General features: G+C 42.9%; 1 long non-coding RNA gene across 1 annotated transcript in view; it reads left to right on the top strand.

Annotated features, from left to right (window-relative positions):
• Positions 1 to 14,660, top strand: part of LOC135224714 (uncharacterized) — a 214,541-nt gene that overhangs the window by 198,036 nt on the left and 1,845 nt on the right. Inside the window, exons 2-3 of the long non-coding RNA XR_010316814.1 lie at positions 11,942 to 12,053; positions 14,062 to 14,235. This is a non-coding gene — a long non-coding RNA (uncharacterized LOC135224714). The remainder of the gene's footprint in view (positions 1 to 11,941; positions 12,054 to 14,061; positions 14,236 to 14,660) is intronic.

The following is a 14,660-nucleotide window of genomic DNA, read 5'->3' as shown; positions in this document are numbered from 1 at the left end:
TAGGTACATTCCAGGGAGGAGGAATGGGGTAGCCGACAAGCTAGTTGTCGGAGTTGTCTTAGGTGTCGAGTGTGGGCTAGATTGGAAGATGGTCAAATGAATCCTTAAAAGAGTGTTCTTCAAGTTTTACAACTTTTTTCTGTGGATATTAACCCTACAGAAAGGATATAAATTTGCCTCATGTTTTTTTGCTTATTGCTTCATGCACGTCTCAAACCTTTATAGAAAGTTCACATTTGTAATGGGTATAGCAAGCTAACTAATTTGCCCGTTCTAAGCTTATCTATAGGGTTTTCCTATGAACTAATCTTGCTTTGCAACAGTGGATGTAGAATTCAGGAAATTAGAGAGATTTACGTACATGCACCAAAGTCTCTCAAGGACTTCCTTGTCTAACTGAAGAGCTCCTGGCCTCAGGGAGCATGGAGCATACAGGACAACCAAGTCCACATCAGAGAGTTGGAATTCAGCACAACTTCCTCAGACTTAAGGAAGGTAGGTGTGGCACCCTCTTGTTCTGCCTCCCAGAGAATTCCCAGAAGGCATAAAGGAGTTGTCTTCTCCAATGAACAATTCTGAGATCATGAACGGAAGACCCCTAGCTTCCCCCCCCAGATGCTGAAGCCTTGCCGAGGATGGGGGGCTTAGGGTTCAGCAGCTGGGCCCTGATGCCTGGTGGGAACTACTCTCGCTGGGCCTTGGTGCCCAGCTGTTGATCCAACTAAATAAGTCACCCCGCCCTTTCCTTTTACTAAAACTTTTCTTTTCTTCTGCTTCTCTCTCTCTATAAGGCACGGTTTTTTAGTTGTTGATGACTTGGATTGGTTTTTGGACATGATTTGGACTTGTTCATTGGATTTGATGGAGGGTGAGGACGGTTTGGCATGCCACCTCACCCGTAGAACTCGAGTACCTAACGTGGTCGAGCGAGGGGAAAGTTTTAGATGTCAAACCTTCTCTTAGTGCTGGGTCTGATCTCGACGGACATCATGACGCCTTAAGCACTGAGGGTGGGGTGTATATCTGGGTGGTACCCCTAGGGCAGCCCTATATGGGATAACACTGTCCTCTAAATGTGGCTCCATGGTGGGTGGGGGGACTACTGGACGAATCATCAATTCTACGTCTTATGGACACACTAAAACCTTCTGTTGACGACTTGGGCAAGGATAAGGACAAGGGAAAATTTTGGTAATTCTTCCATTGTGACTTTGGAGCCTTTTTCTAATGAGCTCCTTGTTACAAACATTTTGTATGTAAAACCAGTCCCTTTAGACTGGAATTATGATACCTTATTTAATAAATTTTGTAAATTTGGGAACGTAAAAGAATTACGGAATAGACTTGGCAAAAATTATGGTTGTTTTGAATTTTGGATATTTTTCAACAACGAATTGGAAGCTCACAGAGCCTACAGAGAGTTTAGGTCAGACTCTATGAGTGTTGGACTTGTAGAGCCGGAAGAGGTCCCTAGGCATCTTGAGATATATAAACACCAACTGAAACTAAAGATTCAAGTAAAATAAGTAAAACCTCCAGATCACCAGACCCAGCTAAGTGGTTGATCATTACAACACATGGTGAGAGAGGCAACCTCTTCAAGGTGAAAAGATTGGTAAGCCAGAAGATCGGCAATGTTGGGAGCCCAGAAGTAACTCGCTTTGGGCGTAATAGTTTTTTAGTTCATGCCAAGACCAATGTTCAATCAGTAATGCTCCTATAAATTTAAAGCTTAATCCCGAAGATATGATAAAAGAGGTAAAACCTCACTATAATTTTAGTTATGCAAAGGGTGTCATCTTCAATGAAGATTTACATGAAATGGACGAAGAGGAAATTTTGGAGATGTGTCCAGACGTGGTTTGAAGGTTTTCAAGGTGCCCCGCTCGTCTATGATTATTTTAACATTGTAAGTCTATTTTGCCATCTGAAATTGTTCTTGACAATGAATATGAAAGTTCGTCCATATAGACCGAGAGTGCTCCAGTGCTTTAAATGTTTTGGCTTTGGACACCTCAAATATTTGCACCAGAAATAAACTTTGTGAATCGTGTGGGCAAGCCTGAGCACGAGGAATGTTCTGAACCGGTAATTTGTGTGAACTGTAAGGGTGACCATCGAGCCCGAGATAAGAAATGCAGTGAATTTAAAAAGAACAGGAGGCATTACTTAAATCTATTGCTGAACACATCAGTGTGGGGGCAGGCCAAGAAGCTGTTGGGAAAGAAAACTTATTCAGATGCCTTGAAGGCACAACAGCCGGATATTGCTACTTCTGGTGCCCCTTCGGTGGTGCTCCCCGGGGGTCCCCTAATGGGGGTGGGGGTCGCATGCCTCTCTGGTGGGGCACCTGCCCCCCTGTTGCTAACCCCGTTGGGGCCCCGCTGCCCCCCTTGGTGGGGTTTCCCACGCCCTCTGGTGGGCTCCCCACGGCCCTCCTAGTGGGGCTTCTCATGGCCCCTCTGGCGGGGCTTCTCATGTTGTAGAGACTCTGGTCAAGCCAGGGGACCCTGTTTGGTTCAAGGGTTCAAGCCAGATCTCAATTTGTTGACGACTTCTCTCTGACAGGGACATTGCCTGACATTGAGCCCTCACCTGATCCTGTCATTTACAGTGCACCGTGGAGATGAACGGTGAGGAGATAGAGGCCCCTCTTTATCGTCAGAAGAGGCCCTTTCTCCCTCTTCGCCTCATTCTCGGTCACTCGGCCATCATAAGAAAAATAAAAGCAAAACTGGAAGGGCAAGTGAAGGCCCATCATCTAAAAGATCTATAACACACCCGATCTAGATCAAGTAGTTCTGGTAAAAACTGATAAGATATCTCTCACCAGGACTCAGATTCCTAAATTGGTAGAAAATTTTAAGATCCCATCTTCTAATAATGGCTCTCATGCAATGGAAACATCCGTGGCTTTATACCAAATAGAGAGCAAGTTCGGGTTCTGTTTAAGGAACATAATCTATCTGCGATGTGTCTACAAGAGACAAAGTTGGGAGAGCACACTCCCAACGTGGGTTTTAATTATTCATTTCATAGGTCTCCACCCTGATAGGTGTACGTGCTCAGGGAGGCACAGGCATCATAGTCCGTACGTCTATTATCACAGAGTTTGTTCAGTTGAACACTGTGTTGCAGGCTTGTGCAGTTCAAATTTTCAATTATAAATGGATCACAATTTGTTCTCTCTACCTTGATCCATCATTGGAAAATAGATTGCAGGATGCGCAGGGAAATCCCCGTCAGCTAGAATTAACCGATCTACAGACTTTAATAGACCAGCTTCCTAAACCCTTCATTCTGATGGGGGATTTTAATGCCAAACACACCCTCTGGGGAGAGCCAAACTGCGACCCGGTGGGGTTTTGGGGTTTAATAATAGAACAGCTGCTTGACTTAAATGACATCAACTTTAATGAATGATGGTTCCCCTACAACGACATGATGTTTTTTCATAATTCTGATTCAGCCATTGACCTCACTATCTGCTCTTCGTCTTTGAGGTTAGATTACCAGTGGGTAGTAGACCAGAATGATCATGGCAGTGATCATTGGCCCATTCACTTTAAGTTTATGAAAAATATTCCATCTCCATGTTTAACCAAAATGGAAAGGTAGGGGGAGGCTGACTGGGGATTATTCAAAAAACTACTTGAAGTTGATCAAAAGATAAAAGATTTTCAGAGCCAAACATCTGCTTATGAGTATTTAATCAGTATATTGCTGTGTGGTGCCATGCTGTCTATTCTCTCGAACTTCTGTAAGCCTCGGCGTCCTCTAGTACCTTGGTGGAGCGATTCATGCGCCTTGAGCCGAAAGATAACTAGAACTTGCTACAAGAGATATCGTAAATTTCCCTTGCTTGGTCAATAAAATATTCTATAAAAGAGCTCTGCTAAGCAAAAGAAAACATTTAAGCAAGCAAAAGAGGGAATCGTTTATCAGATATATAGTGAATTAAAATATGATTCCCCTATGTCATTAGTCTGGAACAGAATCCGAAAGCTGCAAGGGAAATTTTTCTCCACTCCCTTGCCTATATTGAAAATTGATGGCTTCCTCATATCTGATTCTGAAGTTGCAGAAACCTTTGGTAGGCATTTCTCCAGTATATCTAGTGCCCTACATTACTCTCCTGCATTCAGGAATATTAGGGACGGTACCACGGTTGTTCCTGCTGTTAGTTTAAATTTAGAGTCATATAATCTCCTTTCACCATGAAAGAATTGGATCATGCAATCTCGTTGTCTTCCCCAACATCTCCTGGAGAAGATGATATACTGTACTCAATGATTTTTAATCTGCCTAGAAGTACAAAAGAATTTCTTTTAGACATTTTAAAACAGTTTTTGGCTTTCAGGAACTTCACCAGAGTCTTGGAAGATATCGATTATTGTATACCAGTTTTAAAAACCTTTTTAAAGATTCCTTCCTCCTAAGAATTATAGGCCAATTGCTCTAACTAGTTGTGTTAGCAAGATTTATGAGAGGATGGTCCAATGCTCGACTTGTGTGGTATTTGGATTCAAAGAATCTTCACCTAATCGCAGTTTGGAACTTTAGGAAAAATAGAAGTACTTCTGACCCTTTGATGTCCTTACTCGGGAGATACAGAATGCTTTTGCTGTGCAAAACCAGACTGTTTGCAGTGTTTCTTTGACCTTGAAAAAGCCTTACGACACTACTTGGCGAGGGGTGGGGATCCTTTTTGCAACTTGTAGGTGGGGTGTTGTGGGTAATTTGTTCTATTGTCTGAAAGCATTTTTTATCAGAACGTTTCCTGAAAGTAAGAGTGGGCTCTTACATTTCTTCTGCCTACCCTCAAGAAGAAGGGTTACCTCAGGGAAGCGTCCCTTAGTCCAACACTCTTTAATGTATGCTGTCAACGGCCTACTAGAACAAGTCCCTGTCGGGGTGCATGGTCTGGCCTTTGCTGATGATTATGCAATAATCTGTAGTAAGTCTACAGCTGTCGAAGCTTGTCAAATGATTCAGACTGCTATTAATGCTTCAACATCATGGGCCAGTGCTAAAGGGTTCAAATTTTCAGCAGAAAAAACCAAAGCTATAAGATTTTGTCGATTAAGAAGAGTGGAGAGATCCCTACACTGTTTTTAAATGATTCGATTTTACCTTATGAAGATAGCATTAAGTATCTAGGTGTTACATTTGATAAAAAATTAACTTTTACTCAACATGTTAATGATGTTGTATGTAACGTGAAGCTTCGTCTTAATATTCTTAAAGTCGTGTCTAATTTTAATTGGGGGGCAGATCGAATCACCCTTTTGAGGATGTATCAGGTTTTATGCTAAGCAAAATTGATTATGGTTGCCAAGTTTATGGTTGTGCGTGCAAGACAACACTGCAGAAATTAGATGTTGTCCATAATATGGCTTTACGTATTTGTACGGGAGCCTATAGAAACTTCACCAGTAGAAAGGCCTATATGTTGAGTCAGGTTTTCCCCCATTATGTATCCGTAGGGAGGAATTGGGCTTGAGAGTCCTATAAGAGTACTTACGTCAAAGCTGAACCCCAACTATAAGTACGTTAGAGAACCATCTGATAGAGCCCCAAATAGACCTAGACTGCCACCAAAGCCGCTTGAAGTTCCGACTAGCCAGCTCTGCCAGGGAGGTGGTGGGATTACTACCCCCTGCAGTAGCTGAAATTTCGCCTCAAAGCCCCCTTTCCTCCTTGGAATAGGCCTCGCATAGAAATCTGCCCAATTAGGGACAGCAGGAGCAACAGTTCTGGTGATCAGATGAGGGCAAGTTTCTTGGATCATGCTTCTGAACATGGTGATTCTCATCATATATATACTGATGGCTCGAAGTTCTGATGGTGTTGGTTGCTCTGTAGTGACTAGTGATAATATAATTAAAAAGAAGCTTCCATCTAATTCCTCTGTTTTTACAGCTGAACTGCTGGCCCAGATACGGACGGAAGTGTTCTTGCAATAGGGATATGATAGTAGGCGTCTGTAAGATCGATAGAGGTGGTGACGGCCCCACGGGGAAGTAAGGTCCGCACCTGTGAGATCGTGAGCATCTTGAACTTGTCGCAGCGAATGGCTAAGTTTAAGCGGGACAAGTCTAAGATTACCCTTACCCTTCTTTTGTTTGAGCCTTTCTTCGGAACGCTGAACAAGCGACCTTGAAATTTCAATCTCTTGACCTTGGCTATGGCTCCTTTCTGAAGGAGGTCCTCTGCGTACTCTGTCAATTCCTTGGAAGGAAGTTGACGGAAAGGTCTGGCTGGAGGTGGGTTCGTCAACCAGCTCCAGCCCAGCCCTTTTGACACTATGCTCTGAGCCCACTGGCTGAAGTTCCACCGGTGGCGAAAGTGAAACAGCCTCCCTCCTACCTGAAGTTCCTCATTGGTTCTGGTAACCCCCTCGACCTCCTCTGAAGTGCTTCCCCTATTGAAGGGGCCTCCCGATCCTCTCCCACGAAAGGACCGCTTACATCTGCCTCCCTTGTTCGAGCGGTCTACTTCTGAGAAGCTTGACTCTCGAAGGCCTGGATGTAAGCTGGAGAGATAGCGTATGAGGTGGAGGGTTGAGGTTGAGGGGATATCACATAAATAGGCTGTGATTGGCTTTTAGATGTGGAGGGCTGCCTGCACTAACGGCACTGTAGGAACTTGCTGGGGAAGCGCTGTTGTTTCTTGTAGGTAAGGTTGGAAGCGTCTAGTCTTCCTTTGTCCCTTACCTTTTGGGTCTGGTCTTGCCTTCTCTTAGCCGTAAGACCCCAACGGTCCTTAAGGGGCTCTGGTTCAACCTCGTGGCTTCTGCTTGTACTTCCTTTACCATAGCCTCTGGGAGATCTGCGCCCCAGATTTTGGAAGAAAGTAACCTATTCGGTTCATGCCGAATGGTTGCTTTCTAGCAAGACATGCTTTCTACAATTTGTTCTAGCAGTGGCAAACTCGAACATGTCTGACTGCACCGTTTGAGTCAGGGCTTTGGTCATTAGTTTAAAAAATTGGTCGGAACCATAAGCCATGGTTGCCACCTCAGACATAGCCATCAGGTTAATTGACCTGGCTAGTCGTGTTTTTGAATCAAAACTCCGCTTGAATCAAACTATCAGGGAGTCTGGGCAGCTTTTCACCAAACTGCTCCATAGCACAGTCAGGTTTGAGTTTGCCAGCTGTGAAAGTGTTTGGCAAGTCTTCCCATAATTCTCCAATTGAGGGGAGCAATAGAGAAGTGGGGTCTGCTTCTTTTAAGGGAGGCATAGGTTCCCCTTTTGGGCTGCCGGGATGGTCGACCTCGCTATCTTGGTAAGGAAGGAAGCGGGGGTGGACCTTCGTCCATCGTGAAAATGGTAAAGGGACTTTTGAACGGTTGGATCTTGGTGTTTGAACAATCCATGTCCTCTAAGCATCTTAACCATTCTCGTTGAGCTTGGTCCCGAGAATAGAGGGACTGTCTCCTTTGGTACCCTGTCATCTCTAACCATAGCTGACGGTGTGAGTCTAGCGTAGCCTATGAAGGGAGGCTGTAGGCCTTCGGATAGAACTCGAAGTCCTCTATTCTTCGAGTTCCCAAACTCCGGTATGGAGATGAGACCATCTTGGAAGGGAGCGTATGACGCTACTCTCCAAGGTTGTTCATGGAAAAGGCGGGCAGCGAGTCATATGGGGGAAGCTGAGAGCCACTAGTGTTGGAGGTTGAAGGAGAGGCAAGAGGGGCTTCTACTTAGGCGGCTATAATGGTATCCTGAGAAGTTATTCTGTCGAAAGGCGAGATATCTATGTTCCATACTCGTCTTAAGGGAGCCTACCAAGTCGCCCACCTGTTGCAATAGGCCAGCATTGGTTTCCAAAGCCGGAGCTGCTGCGGAGGTGGAGGGGAGACTCTGGATAGGCACCAAAGGAAGTGGAACTGGTGATACTGCCGGGGTGCGGGATTTCTCCTTAGGCTTACTCTTAGAGGACTTTGAGCCGGAGCTAGGACCCTTTAGACTTGTCTGAGCCGGGATTATGAGCGCCGGAGGACTTACGCGAAGAAGAAGACGAAGACGTCTTCTTCGAGGACGAAGACGTCCTCGTCAAAGTCATGTGTTTAGACTTGATCTTAGGTCTAACCGAAGCCGCTGGGGGAGTAGATAACTCTTCACCAGTAAAGCCTGGGAAGGATGGGGAAGTTGCAGGAGTAGAAGAAACAGTCGCTCCCAAGGGGGACCCTTGGGTACCTGCATTACTTACCTCGACCAACAGGTCGTCTATACCTACCATAGGTTCAACATTTATATCTAGGGTTGCGACATCCGTGGAGATATCCTGGTCTTGTTCCGTTAAAGAGGCCGCCAGCTGTTGTTGGATAAAGGCAATAGAGGGGTCCGCCTCTACCGGGTCGACGTAACCAGTCGCCTTTCCTCCGGGGAAGATTAACAGAGCTAAACGCTTCTCCAGTATGTAGGGCTGACCCTTGGCGGCGTTCTTGCCAAAACCTCCGACCCAGGCCCGCAGGGTAGCCAAAGCCGTATCTCTTACTGCCGGAGCCTGTAAGAGAGGGTATATTTTAGATTTAAGAAGCACTTAAAACTAAAACTTAGAATATAACTTAAACTAGATGCCTAAGTTAAGTAAAGATGCAAACTTAAGAAACTAAAGAAAGCGGAGCTGCATGCGGAGATGGAATACTTACGCCTTCCAAAAGCTGGCTCACCAGATCGTAACATATGGTACACGTCTCATGGTACCAGACCTGGATGTCCCCGTGTGGAGTCGCGCATGGAGCATGGGACCGGCAAACTTCGTGTCCACAGGGGTCCTGAAGTGTAGCGGAACATCCCGGATGCTCACAGTTAGTGGCCTGTAAGTGGGAAGACACATGAGTATCTTAAAGTAGTCACACTTACAGATAGGGACATAAGAACTCCGTTATCTGGCGGAGCTCGGAAAAAATTTGGGCATAGCCCCTCCCTGCATTGCCTGAATAGGCTATGATCCCGGAGAGATCCGGTAAAAATGGAAGGGAGGGGATGGTTTAAGATACTTAAGATTAAACTTAAAGATAACTTAAACCTACATGCAAGTGAACCGGACTAGGTCCAGTGAGGCGGAGTGTAGAAACTCAGCGATACGGTACGGTTAGATAAGACCTACTGTATGCTCCGGTCCAAATAATGGACTATACCCTTCCGCTGGATACAGGACTCCGATAGGGAGGAGCTCTAGTAAGGAGGGAAGGGCGAGATGACATACAGACTCGCGCTAACCCGGAGCGACAAGGAAGTAACGGAGGGGGGGAAGGCCAGGGCCCCCACAAACGTACCACCCGGCCGAGCCGAGAGAGCGGAGAGGTCGGAACCAGTCAGGGACTGTCGGGCTCCCAGGCCCCTCCAGTGGAGGGGGGAGGGGGAGGCAGGCTCGGGCATGCGGGGCGAGCAAGGACAGACCGGCCCACCCCCGCCCGGCTCTATGGAAGAGCGGGAGGGGGGGGAGGGGGGGGAGGGGGGGACTGGTAGGCGCCTGGCTAACTCGTGATCACGTAGTGACCACGAGGCGGTAACTCAGATACAGTAACCGAGCCTAGGCCAGCCACTGATCAGATAGAAGCTATCGGGAAGCAACTAGAACTGAAAAGCGGTAGCGTATAGGCCCATAGGGCTAAAACCAACTGATCAGAGAGAAGCTATGAGGAAGCGACCGAGCTGATCAAACGGTAGGCTAGGCTCTACGAGCCAGGGCCAAGGCTAAGCCAGACGCCACTAACCAAAACAATAACAAAACATATAAATATATAATAACAAATGAAAGAAAGAAGGTAAAAAAGCAGGAGAAAAAATCCAGGAGTGTGCGACTAGCCCGAAGGAGAGTCTACCACTCAAAGCTAGTCAGGGGCCAATACAAAGGACCTAGACTAGGGTCTGGATAGAAAAGCCTACACAAGGTGAAATACATGCGCGTATAACCACTTGAGTAGACGTAAAAAGGCGGATAATCAAATAGAGCGTAAATAATAAGGGATGTTCTAGGTATGGAAGACCAAGAACGAACCCGACATGCGGCAGGGCATGCTGCCATGCTTCCGACCCCCGAGAACGTATCTATACCTAAAAAACGGCAAATACTGCCTCGGGGTCGGAGGAAAAAACTCGTTCAAACCGTATATATGTGAGTACTTAACTTAGCTGCTGCAATAGCTGCACGCTCCATATCGAAAATCCGAAGAATTGGCACGAAAAACACAGAGAGAAAAATAGCACGTGCGACTCGTGTGAGCTAACTGAAAAGGATGACCACTAGAGGCGCAGCAGTCGCAAGCATGGGATGGTGTAGTAGTAGTACGAGCTGCTCTCTCTATGGGACGGCTCCCCTCTTGGAGGGTTTTGTAGTGGGAGATTTCTATTGGCATTTGGCTCGTGGTAGTGGTCTCACTCGCCTAGTGTTCATACCGACACCCTCCTAGAGGGTGAGCGAGTCAGTTATACTGACCTTTTTCTTTATTTTATTTATTCTCTGGTATGTGTTAGTACATTTACCCTAGAAATAATAGATTAAAGGATATTTCGCGCAAGCGACACGAGCTGAGCCCAGAAATAGATTTTTCCTTACGTCAAAATCCTTTTTATAGTTCTTGTACTAACAAGGTTTTTTACCATTTTTACTGATTCTTTGAAGTGTTTTATCTCTCTCAAAAGCCTAGTCTCTTGCCACCCTTTAGTGCAAGAAGTACAAGATTGGTTTTATCTTTTAATTAATAGAAGAGGATTTTCTGTTAGGTTTTGTTGGGCTCCGTCCCATGTTGGAATTGTTGGGAATGAGCGAGCCGACACTGCTGCTAAGGCTGCAAACTAGGCTTAGGCACATTTCCAAACATGGGCGTCCCTGTATCTGATTTTAAAAGTACCATTCGATTTTATTGTAGAGACAGTGGCAGGCCCACTGGTCTACTTTAGATAATAATCTTAAATTAAAGTCGATTAGGCCTTCTGTTCATCCTTGGCCTCATAGCCGGATGGATAGAAGGTCTGAGATAGTTTTAGCTAGATTACGCATGGCCACACTAAATATACTCACGGGTATCTAATGATGAGTGGAGCGGATAGGCAGGTTCCTCGCTGTTCCACTTGTCATGTGGATTGACTGTGGTGCATATTTTGGTGGAGTGCCCTCATTTTGAAAACCAAACGTAGAGCTTGTTTGCTGGCAAATAAGACTCTTGCCGATAATTTTAGGTGAAGGTGCTCAGGCAGAGCAAATTATGACATTTTTGAAAAATATTGGTCTTTTTTATGAATTGTAATTTTCTCTTAATTGTTTTAGGTTTCTTGTTTGGTTTTTATGAATGAATGATTTGTATGTTAATCGGTTGTGTGTATGTTTGTTTGTACGACAGTGACTTTTATTCTTAAAGATATATATGCGCTGAATGGCCCCTCGGCTCCGGCGCTTGGCTATGTGCCATAAATTTTATAATCTATCTATCTATCCCTAGCTTCCTGTTGAAAAGAAGAGGTCTAACATTGGTCTTTCCAAGTGAGCAGAAGAGACATTAAGATAACCCAAGGGGATGTCCTATGACAAAAAGCTCAGCAGATACATTCTAAATATCCTACTGTCCACTTGTGCATTGTCAAAGTAATTGCACTGTAGACAGGGGAAAAGTCCTTGATCTGCCTAGGGAACTTGCATCTCCAACAAGGGAGACATCCAATGAGGTGATCCCTTATGATGACATGCGATCAGTATGCTATCATTGGAGGAGACGTCCTACGATGATAGGACACATAGCTTAATTTATGTTCAGTTGGGGAGGGTTTCATTAACTCTCCACACAAAATTATGGTTTTTTGTTAATAACTTAACTCAAATTTTTAATGAAATAAATAAAATACACTGGAATATAACTATATTTTGTATTTGAAACCCTTTTTCTTTTAAAGTGTATTTCTCATTGAGAAATATTTTTCTCCAATTGCAGGCTAACCTACGCCCAGCAGTGGTAAAGATGGTTAGGCCCACAGTGCCTGTGTTTGAAATGTAGGCTAAGCAACATCATCCTTCAAGAGATCTTGGCTACAACTCTGCTAAAAGTATGTAGTATACATTTTTTATTTGTTAACTATGGGATAAAAATGTTTGGCCCAATAACAGACTGGTAATGGGTCTCTGGCACAATAATCAGTCTTCACAAAATCAAGCCCGTTCCTATCACATGTAATTACTTGCCAGTGACACAAACTTATGTGTGTTCCAATCACATGTAATCACTTGCCAGTGAATCACCCCTAACCCAGAGAACAGATTCATAGATAAATGTCAGCTTCCAGGCTAATTTGGCTTCTGATGCTTGGAACCACCAAGTTTTATGGATTTAAAGAAAGACCCATAATATTTGCAGTCTACTGCATTTAAATGTGATACTTATTAAATAGAAAAAGAAATTTTTTAAAATAATAAGCATGTATCAAAACATAACAATTTATTTGCCATAATTACAGCATAAAATTTACAGGCAATTTTAACCAGTGGAAGTGACAAAAATTCATATAAATGTGAAATTGACATAAAACAAATAATAATCTTAAACAATAACAACACAAAGTAGTAAAAATCAGCTCTTTTTCACTGGATGATCACAAATACAGTAGCTGAAAAAGTTTGAACATAATCAGTACATACAAAATTATCACCTAATGACAAGGTCACCAGGTTATTACCCTTGCATAACAATAAAAAATTGACCTGAGATTTTTAATACATCACTGTAATGCTAATAAGAAAATACATCTCCAAGTTTTGGAATGTTATAAGCTTACTCTTACATAAGTAATGCCCTGCATTCAGTTTAATCTACAAATCTTTGAGGTATCTTTTTACTTATGCAAAATTCCCTTTGCAATTATAGTACGTAACTGCTATTTCTTATCACATTTATAACAGTATAAGAAGCTGGCTGTTAAACTACACATAATATGTACTGTATTCTCTTAATAATCTGCACTTCCGGTCCACCCTACATCCTTTGTCACACTTCTTTTTTTATTCACCATTCTTGGTATTCAGTCTTCTCATAGTTTTAAAAGATTAGTATTCAAAATGACTTAAATAAGGCTTGGTTACCAACAATATTTCTTTTCATTAACTCATGCTCAGAATGAAATTGGAATGTCAAAACTCATTTTGTACTGCAGTGCTGTATTATCCATATTTCTAGGGATTCTCCTCAGTCTTACTGACTAAATGGGTTTAAATAAGCTGTTTGTTGATCATCTAATAACAGTGTGTTGGAAATGGAAACAATATATAGTTATTTAATTTAATTTCATTTATTCTACAGGTATCCCTAATAGTTTAAAATAATTATCATTTAATGTTCACACATAGTTTTTGTTTTTAGCTCGACAGACTAGCATGTTCAGATAATTTAAGGGTGTACTTCTAGTACAATATGTTTCCCGTGGATTTATATCAAACGGCAGCCTATAGTGTTTTTAGTCAGTGGATTATATAGGTTTTATTTGTTTAGCAAGTTTTCCATGTGCTGAGGAAAGTGGGGCTGTGATTTTGTGGTAGCCTAGTTTACAGTAGTGAAATATTCACATTATAAAATCTTTACCTTAAAGGAATCCACCTTGGGCCTGTAAGTGTAGTTACTTAAGAGATTACTATATTATCGAAATTTCATCAGTGTCAGTGTAGTATGCACTACTGGAGAAATGCAGAAAATTATTGTATGATAGTATACTTCTGAAAATAAAATAAGATACCTCAAGTTTACAAATTACTATATCAAGACTTAAGCTAACTGATTGAGACCTATACGCTTCAAAAAACTTTTTGCCCAAGTAGGATTTAACTTAACTGGGCCTCCATATTCTTCTAGAAGGTTTGGTTCATATTGCATCAACACTTGTTTAGCAGTGGCAATAGCAAAATAAAAAGGATGATTACCTGTGGAAAAAAAGAATTTGTTAATAAAACAAACAAGAAGAAATTAATAACTTCTCTTAATAACAATGAATAATACACACCTTCATTGATCTATAACTTGTTGTGGCTACTATGAATTCCAAATTAAACTTAATTTCCATTTTTCAGATATGCAACACCTTAAGTCTATAGTGTATATACCATCCAGAAAGCTGGTTCAGTTCTTGAAGATTGGTTAATAGTTAGATAACCATTGGAAGGTGGGTGAATGTGAAGGTACTGCCTCATTACCTGCCTTGTCAAACCAAGAGCAAATGAGAATACATGCAGGAATAGTTAGAGGTAAGATTATGAATTAAAGACTTCAGGCTTGTACATCTAGGAAACATGTAGCTCATCTTCATTTTTCTATTTGTTCCTACAGTGATACAAACCTGTGTGATTTACTCCTACGTATTTGGAGATTTTTTCACAGTACATGATGGGTCACTGTTCCAAAGTAATCAGAACATGAGATTGTTAATCTTTACAATTCCTATACAGTGTATGTGTAAGGCAAAATATTGGAGGAACAATCAATCACCGTCCATATATTCAAGCTTCTCGGTATGAGCAGAGGGAGGCTGTATCCTGTAAACTCCTAAACATCATGGCATCTAACGTGAAATCTGATAAGGCTCATGCCAAAGCTTGGTTAATATCAGTCTACCTGTGCCAAAACTTGGTTAATACCAATCTACTGTATACTTATTCAGAAAGGTTTAGGG

Source organism: Macrobrachium nipponense, chromosome 12 (genome assembly GCF_015104395.2).
Source record: "Macrobrachium nipponense isolate FS-2020 chromosome 12, ASM1510439v2, whole genome shotgun sequence".
Lineage (NCBI taxonomy): Eukaryota > Metazoa > Arthropoda > Malacostraca > Decapoda > Palaemonidae > Macrobrachium > Macrobrachium nipponense.
The sequence above is the reverse complement of the archived record's forward strand: the minus strand, read 5'-3'. Positions and strand labels throughout refer to the sequence as shown.